This window comes from Lepidochelys olivacea (genome assembly GCF_965140295.1).
Source record: "Lepidochelys olivacea isolate rLepOli2 genome assembly, chromosome: 7".
NCBI classification, from domain to species: domain Eukaryota; kingdom Metazoa; phylum Chordata; order Testudines; family Cheloniidae; genus Lepidochelys; species Lepidochelys olivacea.
Window position 1 is genome coordinate 89,590,796 of NC_140417.1, and position 15,181 is coordinate 89,605,976.

The 15,181-nt window shown below is 42.1% G+C and overlaps 1 protein-coding gene across 3 annotated transcripts in view; it reads right to left on the reverse strand.

Moving 5' to 3' along the window:
- The window catches only part of PRKG1 (protein kinase cGMP-dependent 1), an 892,904-nt gene that overhangs the window by 190,105 nt on the left and 687,618 nt on the right, over positions 1-15,181 (reverse strand). The window lies entirely within an intron of this gene.

A 15,181-nucleotide genomic window follows, 5' to 3' on the forward strand; every position in this document is an offset into this window, starting at 1 on the left:
GGACACACAAATGGTAGAACACAGTTACTCTGCAAAGACCAGTACTTGTAGAAACCGTTGATCATCGATTACATATAAACATTCTGAAAATTGGATCTTAGTAATTTTATACTGTACATGCATTAATTTATCTTAAGTGGAGAATCTAATAAGAAAAAAAGTCCATGTAAAGTCCAGTAAAAGATATGGTAGATGGTGTAATGTTTAGTATAAAAGTAAAGAGTAGTTGATAGGCCAAATTACTTTTTATCGGTGTTTACAGGTCATGTGCCAGAGAGATGTATCTATTGAGTTATCCTCACTACATAATAAGTGCTGCACATAGGAAAGAAAGCTAAATCATTATGAATTGCAATTATGTGAAAAAATCATTATTCAGTTTCTTTGGCGGGAAGAAGATAAAAAAATATTTCCCCAAGTTTTACACCCTGTAAAACAAAAGCTGAAAGTCCTTACATGTTTATACCTCATTTTGTTTACTATTGCTTGTCCAGTCTTGCAGGCCTTATTTCACTGAGGGTTTTCTAAACAAGCATTGTAGCCTCAAGCCCTGTGTTTCATCTCTGTTAGATATTTTTGTACTATATCTTCCTCCTTTTAGAAGCCTGAGGTGAGAATTCAAGGAGCCCTGTATTGATGGAAATGAGTCCCTTAGTCCAAGCTCTGCAACACAACCAGTTTCCCTGACAGCATGAATCCATTTCTGATGGATCAGGTGGGAGAGAGAAGTACAGGAAAGGTCCTGAAGATTTATTTGGAGTAGGGGATGGAGTTATAGTGCCTGTTTATTGAGGTATGTCGGCTGATCTAGCTAAAAATGCTGCAAGGTTAATAAAAAGATGAATATATTTTAAAATGTTTGCACAGCTCAGATGTGCTGTTTTGTCCAAAACCCAACCACCATCCAAAAACCTGCTGCTGCTATAGATTTTGTTTTTGTTAAAACTGTAGTTTTAACATTCCTCCTTCAGAGATTAAAGCACCTAGGTAAATGTTCCAGCTCCGATTGGGCATGAAGAAGGCAATGGGATGATGTTTTTTTACGAACACAATCCATTTGTTGTAGGGGTGGTGTCCTCCAATATTTTCATAATTTGGATCCGCTCTTTATAGACTAATTGTGCCATGGATACCTTCTTTCCTATACAGGATTGCTCAGATCACCTTCCTTCCCATTTTTAATCGAGAGGACTCCTTACAGTCTCACAGTGTGGCCCACTCCCTTTCCCATTCATGATAATGACACCCTTGTGGCAACTGCAGCAATTGCTCACATAGAAAAGCAAAATTATGAAAGTTTAATGTATTTTTAGCTGTCTTTTAATACAATTTAGCAGCTGGGAAGAAAGAGAGCCAGTACAAAGTAACCGGCCAGCTCTTCTCAGGCCAGAGTCTGAGAACTACTGCCATAGATGGTAGGACTCTTGTGATTGCCAAACGTGGCTCAGGAAGTGTCAAGGTTCCTCCCCAACTCTGAACTCTAGGGTACAGATGTGGGGACCTGCATGAAAAACCTCCTAAGCTTATCTTTACCAGCTTAGGTCAAAACTTCCCCAAGGTACAAAATATTACCCCCGTTATCCTTGGACTGGCCGCTACCACCACCAAACTAATACTGGTTACTGGGGAAGAGCTGTTTGGACGCGCCCTTCCCCCCAAAATACTTCCCAAAACCTTGCACCCCACTTCCTGGACAAGGTTTGGTAAAAAGCCTCACCAATTTGCCTAGGTGACTACAGACCCAGACCCTTGGATCTTAAGAACAATGAACAATCCTCCCAACACTTGCACTCCCCCTTTCCTGGGAAATGTTGGATAAAAAGCCTCACCAATTTGCATAGGTGACCACAGACCCAAACCCTTGGATCTGAGAACAATGAAAAAGCATTCAGTGTTTTACAAGAAGACTTTTAATAAAAAATAGAAGTAAATAGAAATAAAGAAATCCCCCCTGTAAAATCAGGATGGTAGATATCTTACAGGGTAATTAGATTCAAAAACATAGAGAACCCCTCTAGGCAAAACCTTAAGTTACAAAAAAGATACACAGACAGAAATAGTTATTCTATTCAGCACAATTCTTTTCTCAGCCATTTAAAGAAATCATAATCTAACACATACCTAGCTAGATTACTTACTAAAAGTTCTAAGACTCCATTCCTGTTCTGTCCCTGGCCAAGACGACTACAGACCGACACAGACCCTTTGTTTCTCTCCCTCCTCCCAGCTTTTGAAAGTATCTTGTCTCCTCATTGGTCATTTTGGTCAGGTGCCAGCGAGGTTACCTTTAGCTTCTTAACCCTTTACAGGTGAGAGGAGCTTTCCCCTGGCCAGGAGGGATTTCAAAGGGGTTTACCCTTCCCTTTATATTTATGACACGCCCCCCAAATCTCAGCTAGGGTGAAACACTGGCTGGGATTTCTTCCTGGAGCTCTAGGAAAACAGAGTTAATAAGACACATACATCTCTAAATATACTACCAAGTACATAAAGACTAACCATATTTTCCACATCTCAAGGACGATTTTAACCAGTTGATTCTGGGAAACTTTCACGGGAGAGTGCATCAGCCACTTTGTTAGAAGTTCCTGAGATGTGTTGGATGTCGAAATCAAAATCTTGGAGAGCTAAACTCCACCGAAGAAGTTTTTTGTTAGTTTCTTTGACGGTGTGAAGCCACTTTAGTGCAGCATGGTCGGTTTGCAGGTGGAAACGCCGTCCCCAAACATATGGGCGTAGCTTTTCCAGAGCGTAGACAATGGCATAACATTCTTTTTCAGTGACTGACCAGTTGCTTTCCCTCTCAGACAGTTTTTTGCTGAGAAACACTACAGGGTGGAATTCTTGATCAGGTCCTTTCTGCATTAAAACTGCTCCCACACCACGCTCGGATGCATCTGTGGTTACTAGGAACGGTTTGTCAAAGTCTGGGGCCCTTAGTACAGGGTCAGACATGAGTGTCGCTTTAAGCTTCTGAAAGGCCTTCTGACACTTTCCGGTCCACTGAACAGCATTTGGCTGTTTCTTTTTGGTTAGGTCTGTCAGTGGGGCAGCGATTTGGCTGTAGTGCGGTACAAATCGTCTGTAATAACCAGCCAAGCCTAAGAAGGATTGAACCTGTTTCTTTGACTTTGGGACAGGCCACTTTTGGATAGCATCCACTTTGGCCTGTAGGGGGCTGATAGTTCCTTGACCCACCTGGTGTCCAAGGTAAGTCACTCTGTTTAGGCCTATTTGACACTTCTTAGCCTTAACAGTTAGTCCTGCCTCCCTTATGCGCTCAAGGACTTTTTGTAGATGTTCCAGGTGGTCTGCCCAGGAATCCGAAAATATGGCCACATCGTCAAGGTAGGCGACTGCATATTCTCCTAATCCCGCTAGGAGACCATCTACAAGTCTTTGGAAAGTGGCGGGTGCATTTCGCAGCCCGAAAGGGAGTACATTAAATTCATACAGCCCGAGATGTGTGATGAAGGCTGACCTTTCCTTGGCAGTTTCATCTAGCGGTACCTGCCAGTACCCCTTGGTTAAGTCCAAGGTAGAGATGAACTGGGCCCGTCCCAGTTTCTCTAATAGTTCATCAGTGCGTGGCATTGGATAGTTGTCTGGGCGAGTTACAGCATTTAGCTTACGGTAGTCCACGCAAAAACGTATTTCCCCATCTGGTTTGGGAACTAGAACCACTGGAGATGCCCATGCACTTTCAGAGGGGCGGATTACACCCATCTGTAACATATCCTGGATCTCCCGTTCTATAGCAGTTTTAGCTTGAGGAGACACCCGGTAAGGGTGGACCCTAATTGGGTGAGCATTACCTGTGTCAATGGAGTGGTATGCCCGTTCAGTCAGTCCTGGGGTGGCTGAGAACGTTGGCGCGTAGCTAGTGCACAGCTCCTGGATCTGCTGTCGCTGCATACGCCCAAGGGTCATGGAGAGGTTCACCTCTTCCACACCACCAGCACATTTCCCTTCGTAATAGACACCTTCAGGCCACTCAGCGTCGTCTCCTCCCTGGGCTGTAAACTGACAAACCTTTAATTCTCTGGAATAAAAGGGCTTTAGAGAATTAATATGATACACCTTAGGCTTTCGGTTGGAGGTGGGGAATGCTATGAGATAATTAACAGCTCCCAGGCGCTCCTGGACCACGAATGGCCCTTCCCACGATGCTTCCATTTTATGGGCCTGGAGCGCCTTTAAGACCATGACCTGGTCTCCTACTTTGAAGGAACGCTCTCTGGCATGTTTATCATACCAGGCTTTTTGCTCTTTTTGAGCATCCTGTAAGTTTTCTCTAGCAAGGGCTAAAGAGGTTTGGAGGGTGTTTTGTAGGTTGGTTACAAAGTCCAGAATGTTAGTTCCTGGAGAAGGTGTAAATCCCTCCCATTGCTGCTTCACCAACTGCAATGGCCCCTTAACCTCACGGCCATATACAAGTTCAAATGGGGAAAACCCTAAACTGGGATGTGGTACAGCTCTGTAGGCAAAGAGCAACTGCTGCAATACTAGGTCCCAATCATTGGAGTGCTCATTTACGAATTTACGTATCATGGCCCCCAAAGTTCCATTAAACTTCTCCACCATGCCATTTGTTTGATGATGGTAAGGAGTGGCAACCAAGTGATTTACCCCATGAGCTTCCCAAAGGTTTTTCATAGTTCCTGCCAGGAAATTAGTCCCTGCATCTGTGAGGATGTCGGAGGGCCAACCTACCCTGGCAAAAATGTCTGCTAGTGCCTGGCACACACTTTTAGCCCTGGTGTTGCTTAGAGCTACTGCTTCCGGCCATCGGGTGGCAAAATCCATGAAAGTCAGTATGTACTGCTTTCCTCTGGGTGTCTTTTTCGGAAAAGGACCCAGAATATCCACAGCTACTCGCTGAAATGGAACTTCAATGATGGGGAGTGGCTGGAGAGGAGCTTTGACCTGGTCTTGGGGTTTTCCCACTCTTTGGCACACCTCACAAGACTGGACATAGGTAGAAACATCCTTGCCCATTCCCTCCCAGTGGAATGACCCCCCCAAACGGTCTTTGGTCCTGTTCACCCCAGCATGGCCACTAGGGTGATCATGGGCTAAGCTCAAGAGCTTGGCCCGGTATTTAGTTGGAACTACCAACTGTCTCTGAGGATGCCAGTCTTCCTGGTGTCCCCCAGAAAGAGTTTCCTTGTATAAAAGTCCTCTTTCTACAACAAACCTGGATCGATTAGAAGAGCTGAGAGGCGGTGGGTTGCTCCGTGCCGCCGTCCACGCTCTCTGGAGGCTTTCATCTGCTTCCTGTTCGGTCTGGAACTGTTCCCTTGATGCTGGAGACATCAGTTCCTCATTGGATTGGGGACATAGGCTTGGTCCCTCTGGAAGCGATATAGGGGATGGAGCTGTTTCTGTTGACTGTGAACCGCTCTCCGCTGGTGCACTATGTTGGGATTCAGGCTCCGGCTGAGCCTCTTGTGTAGGGTTATCGGCTGCTGCCAGTTCAGGTTCGGTGGGGCCCTCTGGTGTTGAGGTTGCAAGTACTGGATTCAGTGCTGACACGGGGTCTGGTGTTGGTTGTTCGGCTGGTTCCGGTTCTGGGACTGGTTCCGTCTGGGTCTCTGGGACTGTATCCACTACTGCTGTTGCAGACATTGGCCTGGGGTCCAGGTCCATCACCTCTGACTGGGTCCTGATAGAAGTTTCCGGAACAGAGCTAGGCCTCACGGCTTGTTTAGCCTGGCTGCGGGTGACCATTCCCACCCTCTTGGCCTGCTTCACATGATTGGCCAAGTCTTCCCCCAACAGCATGGGGATGGGATAATCATCATAGACTGCAAAAGTCCACATTCCTGACCAGCCCTTGTACTGGATAGGCAACTTGGCTGTAGGCAAATTGAAAGAGTTGGACTTGAAGGGTTGAATCGTCACTTGGATCTCTGGGTTGATTAAATTGGGGTCCACTAAGGAAGCATGGATAGCTGACACTTGTGCTCCGGTGTCCCTCCACGCGGTGACCTTCTTCCTGCCCACACTCACAGTTTCCCTCCGCTCCAAGGGTATCTGGGAGGTATCTGGGCCTGTGGACCTCTGGTGTGATTCCGGTGCAATGAACTGTAATCTGTTGGGGTTCTTGGGGCAGTTGGCCTTTACATGCCCCAGCTCGTTACATTTAAAACATCGTCCAGCTGACGGGTCACCGGGGCGAGGTGGGTTGCTGGAGAACGGGGTGGTGGGACGATAAGGGGTCTGGAGGGTTCTTTGGGAGGTAGGTGGGGCTTTGGGCGGCCCCCGGTAATAGGGTGTGGTCTGGGGTGGTCCCTTCTGGTCTCCGCTCCAACTGCGACCAGTTTTCTTCTTCTCTGCCACCTCCACCCATCTGGCTCCAATTTCTCCTGCCTCGATTACAGTTTTGGGCTTCCCGTCCAAGATGTATCTTTCTATTTCCTCAGGAACACCCTCTAAGAATTGTTCCATTTGCATTAGGAAGGGCAAATTTACTGGAGATTCAACACTTGCTCCTGATATCCAGGCATCCCAATGTTTCACAATGTGGTAGGCATGTCGGGTAAATGACATGTCTGGTTTCCACCTTAGGGCTCGGAACCTCCGACGAGACTGCTCGGGTGTTATCCCCATTCTGACTCTCACCTTGGATTTAAACAGTTCATACTTGTTCATATGTTCTTTAGGCATTTCAGCTGCCACCTCAGCTAAGGGTCCACTGAGCTGCGGCCTCAGCTCTACCATGTATTGGTCAGTAGAGATGTTGTACCCAAGGCAGGCCCTTTCGAAGTTTTCTAAGAAGGCCTCAGTATCATCACCTGCCTTGTAGGTGGGGAACTTTCTGGGATGGGAAGTGGTACCTGGAGAAGGATTGCTAGGGTTTGTTGGTATATTCTGCTGGGCCTTTATCCTCTCCATCTCCTCCACATGCTTCCTTGCCTCCATTTCCCTCTTGTGGGCAGCCTCCTGTACCTCCTTCTCCAGCCGCATGAGTTCTATCTGTCTTTCATGTTCCCTTTGTTTTTCCTCAGCCTGAAATTTGGCTAATTCCAGCTGTAGTCGAGCCGAGGATTTGGCCATTCTAACCTCTCTGTTTTTAACTAACTTTACACCCGAGGTTTAGAAATAAACAAACAAAACTTGGCTGTAAAATTTTGCTGTGCTGGAATAGAATACCTATTCTCTGATAGTGATTGTCAGCCTACAGAAAAAGACAATTCCCTTGTCTCTGCTCTGGGCCCAAATTAAAGAAAAAACCTCCAACTACTTGGAAACCTGCTTACCCAGCCCAAAGAAAAAAAAAATTTCTTTTCAAACCTGTGCTCCTTGTAAAACAAAAAAAAATCAAAATCCTAAAAAAAAAACCCTGCCACTTTTGTCTCCAGGCAAATGGGTAGAGCACACACCCCCTATTTACTTTTAGGAAGAAAAGAAAAAAAAAAACCCTCTGGGTTGGAAGACTGTGAATTTCCCTGCAGGAGTTAAGTACCCTGCCTCCAGGCAAAGAAAACCTGTAATTCACAAGATAATCCCCTTTTGTCTCTGCTTGGCCACAAAGCAGAGAGAAACCAAGCTGCTTTCAGTTTCAAAGCTGCTTTCTGGACTTCCTAAAAATTCCTTTTTAAAATCTGTATTTCTAGTTCAAAAAATCTCAACTGGATCTCAAAATGATTTCAGGTTAATCCCACCACTGTGCCACCATGTCAAGGTTCCTCCCCCACTCTGAACTCTAGGGTACAGATGTGGGGACCTGCATGAAAAACCTCCTAAGCTTATCTTTACCAGCTTAGGTCAAAACTTCCCCAACGTACAAAATATTCCACCCTTTGTCCTTGGATTGGCCGCTACCACCACCAAACTAATACTGGTTACTGGGGAAGAGCTGTTTGGACGCGTCCTTCCCCCCAAAATACTTCCCAAAACCTTGCACCCCACTTCCTGGACAAGGTTTGGTAAAAAGCCTCACCAATTTGCCTAGGTGACTACAGACCCAGACCCTTGGATCTTAAGAACAATGAACAATCCTCCCAACACTTGCACCCCCCCTTTCCTGGGAAATGTTGGATAAAAAGCCTCACCAATTTGCGTAGGTGACCACAGACCCAAACCCTTGGATCTGAGAACAATGAAAAAGCATTCAGTGTTTTACAAGAAGACTTTTAATAAAAAATAGAAGTAAATAGAAATAAAGAAATCCCCCCTGTAAAATCAGGATGGTAGATATCTTACAGGGTAATTAGATTAAAAAACATAGAGAACCCCTCTAAGCAAAACCTTAAGTTACAAAAAAGATACACAGACAGAAATAGTTATTCTATTCAGCACAATTCTTTTCTCAGCCATTTAAAGAAATCATAATCTAACACATACCTAGCTAGATTACTTACTAAAAGTTCTAAGACTCCATTCCTGTTCTGTCCCTGGCCAAGACGACTACAGACCGACACAGACCCTTTGTTTCTCTCCCTCCTCCCAGCTTTTGAAAGTATCTTGTCTCCTCATTGGTCATTTTGGTCAGGTGCCAGCGAGGTTACCTTTAGCTTCTTAACCCTTTACAGGTGAGAGGAGCTTTCCCCTGGCCAGGAGGGATTTCAAAGGGGTTTACCCTTCCCTTTATATTTATGACAGGAAGAAAGGGAACCAGTCCCATAAATGAACTCAACAATATGAGAGCAGCCCAATACAGTGAGTTCTTAGTGTTACAGCTACATAATACAAGTTAATCCTGCCAGTGATACAGTCAGTAATGCAGGAAAGAGATGTATTCCAGCATATAATCTGTTCTGTTCAGGGGCTAGGATTCACAGTATCCCTCCCCCTCCCCCCCCCGACCCACAGTAATATCTCCATGGGACAATAGGTAATTTTAAATCTCCACTGTGATCAAATTCCTCACTCTTGGTCAGTCGAAAGCGTCCCACACCTTTCCAATAGTCTAAATTCATAACAGACACTGACGGAAGAAAATGTTTTCATTGAAAATGACAGCAGGTAAGGACAATACTAGCACCAGTCAAAGCATAGCACTGAATGAGCCAGTGGAGAGAAACAGCATGCTGTACAGCACACCTTGTTGAAAAAACAGGGAGGCTAGTTCTTTGCTTTCCAGAACCAGAACCCAACTATACTGTCAAATAACCTGGTCTGAGCTCAGACTAGTGCTGGCCACATACACACCTGATTGATCACTACTTCCTAGCTACTAGTACATGTCAGATTAGAATAAAACATTCCAGCAGCAACATCAAAAATATACAAAACCTAAATTAATCAGGTTAACAAGTCAACTGTTGCTAAGATTTTAATGGAAGGCACAGTGCTGTGCAATCAAAATGTCCAACTAACATGATACACCATACTGATATTCAATGATAAGTTTAGTCAAGGACATTCAAAAGACTTTACAACACACAACTGTTCAGGCAAAACAGGGGCTGAGAGAAATGGCAATAAATTTAGTAAATTAAAACTTGTATTCTCTGTCCCTACAGGAGATTTGTAATAAGCTCCCAACTTCTGTGTGTTAAATGAAGGGGAAAATAAGAAATATTTGATAAGTAACTGAGAGAGATAACAGTTGTTTCCTATTGTTAGATAGGAGATAGATCTCAATAGGATATTGAATTTTATTATTATTTTTTAAAAAGAGACCCATTACCCTTCTGCATTTTGTCTTTCTAGGACATGTTCAGGTCACAGGGGAGGTGTTAAATTCACTAAGTGGGGAGTTTTGTAAATTAGAAGAGGGAAATGAACAATATAACATGCAACTCAGTTTCACTGTGCAAATTACCTCTTTTCTAAACATTAAGAAATCAAAAATAGTCAATCCCAGATTAGACAGTTAATTAAACCAAATCAAATAACCCTTGAAGGGCTACATAGGATATTAGCTCAGGCAGATATGTAAGGGCTTTGGGAAAGGAAAGACTTAGGGGAAAGGGATTCCAGGATGAGAGGAGTCTCGCTGAAGAGTGGTACAGGAAGGAAGTGAGATGATGAAGATCAGGTAGCTAGGGTGGAAAAGGTTATCTTAGGAGAAGGATCTGGTTGGCTTTGAAGATGGAAAGCAGGTTTCAAAACGTTCAAATACATTTAAGTTTTGGATGGACATCCAAATATTTTGGGTCTTATCTGAACCAAACTGTCTTACTTTTTGAGGATTTCCTGTCTGTGTAAGAAATACGAAAAAGGCAGAAAATAAACAATATTAGAATTATAGTAGGGCTAAGCTCAGTTGGTTCTAGAAATATCCCCAGCAACATACATGAGGTGTGGGGCAGACAAAATGAAAGTAACCGCTATTCTGGCAACTGACTCGTAATATTGTCTACAGCAGGAGCAAACAAAAACATTACATTAAAAAGGAGGATACGAAAAATCAATAGTGCTGTCAATGTTCTAATATCTTATTGATGTTTCACATATTGATTTTGGTCATAGGCCTTTCAGCTATTAGATGTTCAGAAAACTTTTTAGGGAATATATGTGGTTCGTTCATGAATCCAAAAAAACACCTTAAAGTTTTGATACTCTATAGACTGCCTTCGAGATCTAAAGAAGCATTAAGATTTCAACATACATTATTTCTAACTTCCCAAAGCAAATTCTTACTCCAACATGGCTACATGTTTTATTTCCTCCTCTTTTTATACACAGGTTCCTATATCTATAAAGATGAATAGAACTAAATTCTGATCACAATGATTTAAGAAAATTAAATTGAGGGTAGAAATTTGGCCTAAAAAGTTTCTGGGCAGTCACAGAGGAGATTTACCACTCCTACATACATAAAAATACTCTTAACATTAATGTGAATTGCTTATGTGTACTGATGCATAATACACTACAGAGATGTTTGAGGTTACAGAAGGTAGAAGTTACAGCACAAATAATAACAAATGTAAGAACATAAGAATGGCCATACTGGGTCAGACCAAAGGTCCATTTAGCCCAGTATCCTGTCTTCTGACAGTGGCCAATGCCAGGTGCCCCAGAGGGAATGAACAGAACAGGTAATCATCAAGTGATCCATGCCCTGTCACTCATTCCCAGCTTCTGGCAAACAGAGGCGAGGGACACCATTCCTGCCCATCCTGGCTAATAGCCATTGACGGACCTATCCTCCATGAATTTATCTAGTTCTTTTTTGAACCCTGTTATAGTCTTGGCCTTCACAACATCCTCTGGCAAAGAATTGCACAGACTGAATATGTGCTGTGTGAAAAAAATACTTCCTTTTGTTTGTTTTAAACCTGCTGCCTATTAATTTCATTTGGTGACCCCTAGTTCTTGTGTTATGAGAAGGAGTAAATAGCACTTCCTTATTTAGTTTGTCCACACCAGTCATTATTTTATAGACATCTATCATATCCCCCCTTAGTCATCTCTTTTCCAAGCTGAAAAGTTCCAGTCATATTCATCTCTCCTCATATGGAAGCCATTCCATACCCCTAATAATTTTTGTTGCCCTTTTCTGAATCTTTTCCAATTCAAATATATATTTTTCAAGATGGGGTGACCACATCTGCAAGCAGTATTCAAGATGTGGGCGTATCATGGAATTAGATAGAGGCAATATGATATTTTCTGTCTTATCTGTACCTTATGTTTTCCATTGTGCATTACTTTGCATTTATCAACATTGAATTTCATCTGCCATTTTGTTGCCCAGTCACCTAGTTTTGAGAGATACTTTTGTAGCTCTTCTCAGTCTGCCTGGGACTTAACTATGTTGAGTAGTTTTATATCAGCTGCAAATTTTGCCACCTCACTGTTTATCCCTTTTTCCAGATCATTTATGAATATGTTGAATAGGACTGGCCCCAGTACAGACCCGTGGGGGACACCACTATTTACCTCTCTCCATTCTGAAAACTGACCATTTATTCTTACCCTTTGTTTCTTATCTTTTAACCAGTTACCAATCCATGAGAAGACCTTCCCTCTTATCCCATGACTGTTTACTTTGCTTAAGACCCTTTAGTGAGGGACCTTGTCGAAGGCTTTCTGAAAATCGAAGTACACTATATCTACTGGATCCCCCTTGTCCACATGCTTGTTGACCCCCTCAAAGAATTCGAGTAGATTGGTGAGGCATGATTTCTCTTTACAAAAACCATGTTGACTGTTCCCCAACAAATTATGTTCACATATGTGACTGACAATTGTGTTCTTTACTACAGTTTCAAACAGTTTGCCCGGTACTGAAGTCAGGCTTGCTGGTCAATAATTGCCGGGATCACCTCTGGAGCCCTTTTTAAAATTGGCATCACATTAGTTATCCTCCTGTCATTTGGTACAGAAGCTGATTTAAATGATAGGTTACAGACCACGGTTAGTAGTTCTGCAATTTCACATTTGAGTTCCTTCAGAACTCTTGGGTGAATACCATCTGGTCCTGGTGACTTCTTATTGTTTATCAATTTGTTTCAAAACCTCCTCTAATGACACCTCTATCGGGGACATTTTCTCAGATTTGTCTCCTAAAAAGAATGGCTCAGATTTGGGAATCTCCCTCACATCCTCAGCCATGAAGACCGATGCAAAGAATTAATTTAGTTTCTGCACAATGGCCTTATCATCCCTGAGTGCTCCTTTAGCATCTCGATTGTCCAGTGGCCCCACTGGTTGTTTAGCAGGCTTCTTGCTTCTGATGTACTTAAATTTTTTTTTTGCTATTACTTTTTGAGTCTTTGGCTAGCTGTTCTTCAAATTCTTTTTTGGCTTTCCTAATTATGTTTTTCCACTTCATATGCCAGAATTTATGCTCCTTTCTATTTTCCTCACTAGGATTTAATTTTTACTTTTTAAAGGATGTTTTTTGTCTCTCACTGCTTCTTTTACATCGTTGTTTAGCCATGGTGGCATTTTTTTGGCTCTCTTACTACGTTTTTTAATTTGAGGTATACATTTAAGTTGAACCTCTATTATAGTGTCTTAAAAAAGTTTCCATGCAGCTTGCAGTGATTTCACTTTTTGGTGTTGTACCTTTTAATTTCTGTTTCACTAACTTCCTCATTTTTCTGTAGTCCCCCTTTCTGAAATTAAGTGCTACAGTGTTGGGCTGCTATGGTGTTTTCCCTGCCACAAGGATGTTAAATTTAATTATATTATGGTCACTATTATCAAGCGGTCCAGCTATATTCACCTCTTGGACCAGATCCTGTGCTCTACTTAGGACTAAATCAAGAATTGTCTCTCCTCTTGTGGTTCCAAGAAGCAGTCATTTAAGGTGTCAAGAAACTTTCTCTCTGTATTCCATCCTGAGGTGACATGAACCAGTCAATATGGGGATAGTTGAAATACCCCATAATTACTTTGTTTATTTTAATAGCCCCTCTAATCTCCCTGGGTATTTCACAGTCACTGTCACCATCCTGGTTAGGTGGTCGGTAATATACCCCTACTGCTATAGTGTTATCATTAGAGCATGGAATTACTATCCATAGAGATTCTGTGGTATAGTTTGGTTCATTTAAGATTTTTACTTCATTTGATTCTATTCTTTTTTTCACATATAGTGCTACTCCCCCACCAGCACAATGTGTTCTGTCCTTCTGATATATTTTATACCCTGGTATTACTGTGTCCCATGGATTATCCTCATTCCACCAAGAACCTTAATACTCTTAATCTTAAAATTCGTAGCAGAATAACTAAGCAGGAGGTTGGGAGATATACATGGAAATCAGTAAGAGTTCTCTTGAAAATGGAAGATACCCCTATAAGATACATCTTACAACACATTCACTATTCAAATGGTCTGTGGGATGGCAGAGTAAGTCAACTTATTCAATTAACAAAATAAAATATTCTTTCACAAAATGACCTTTTCCACCACACACATCAAAATGTCATACAACTAAAGAAAGTTCCCTGGCCCAGCCCCTTCCTTCAAAAAGACAAAAGCAAATCCAGGATACAAAAAAAGATACATCAAAACCCAGTTTAACTGATCTAGAATGGTAAAGAAGTGTTAATTATTATTATTATTATTTATATTATGGTAATATCTACAAACATCAACCAAGATAGAGGCCTCATTGTGCTAGGCTCCATAAAAACACTTAGTAAGAGATAGTCATTGCTCTATTTGGACTGTAAACTCTTCAGACAAGCCAGACAAGATTTAGGAGAAAGACAGAGAACGGAGGGAAAGATTAAGTACAAGACCACACATGACGCTTGTGGAGAGCCAGGAACTGAACCCAGATCTGCTGCGTCCCAGTTCGTTGTATTAACTACAAATCTAGCATGCATGAGTTTGTGCGTCTCTCTGCATGCATGCATGTTTTGTTTTCCTAAATCTGGATTTAGAAAATACATATTTTGCTCTTTGTGGAAGGGAAAACAGATCAGAGAGTATACTATTTTCACAGAGTTCCCTGCCTTAACCTTGAGCTTCCAGCTGGTGCAGAGATGAGCAGATATGGTTTATCACCCAACCCTTTACATATGTACAAGACTTGTGCAGGGAGCCTTCCACGTGGTTTTTCAATATGGACTGTCTTAAAGTAATTCACAAGATTTGCAAACTAGTCTCCTCAAATGGGTCATCATTGTACTATATTATGTTTGTAATCCACTAAATTTAAAAAATGCATTTCATTGTAATTTAACTAAACCACAAAAATTATTTGCAGAAAAATATATATTTGAATGGATTGAACACCAACATAATTGAAGAAGATAAAGCTGTAATGGAAACACAGAAGTGAAAACCAGATACATTAATTTCAAAGAAAGATTAGATGGACAAATGAACAAACTATGTTTCTTCATGAGTAACATTTTGTTTCAGTAAACTTGTTTGTTTTTTCCCCACATCAGCAATATATACGTCAGTCACACAGAACTAGCTACCTCTTGGGGTAACAGCATAAAATATACTCTATTCAAAGACAATCCACTGAACATATATTGATGGAAACATCAGAACAAGCTACAATTTTCATCTTACTATCTCAAAGATATAGTTGAAAACATTGCGCCTGTTTTTAAAAGCTACATCCATATACACTATTTATAGTGTGAAGGGGTTATTCAAGTAATTGGGAGTACTTAACTAACAGTGGACTTTGGGAGACACCAATCCACATCTGAGCTTCCTGGGAATGTTCAAACTAACATGTAAACAAAAAGCTGAAACATTCATAGACATATGACTTGCTCAGGGGCTAGAGACCCCATATTGTGGCTG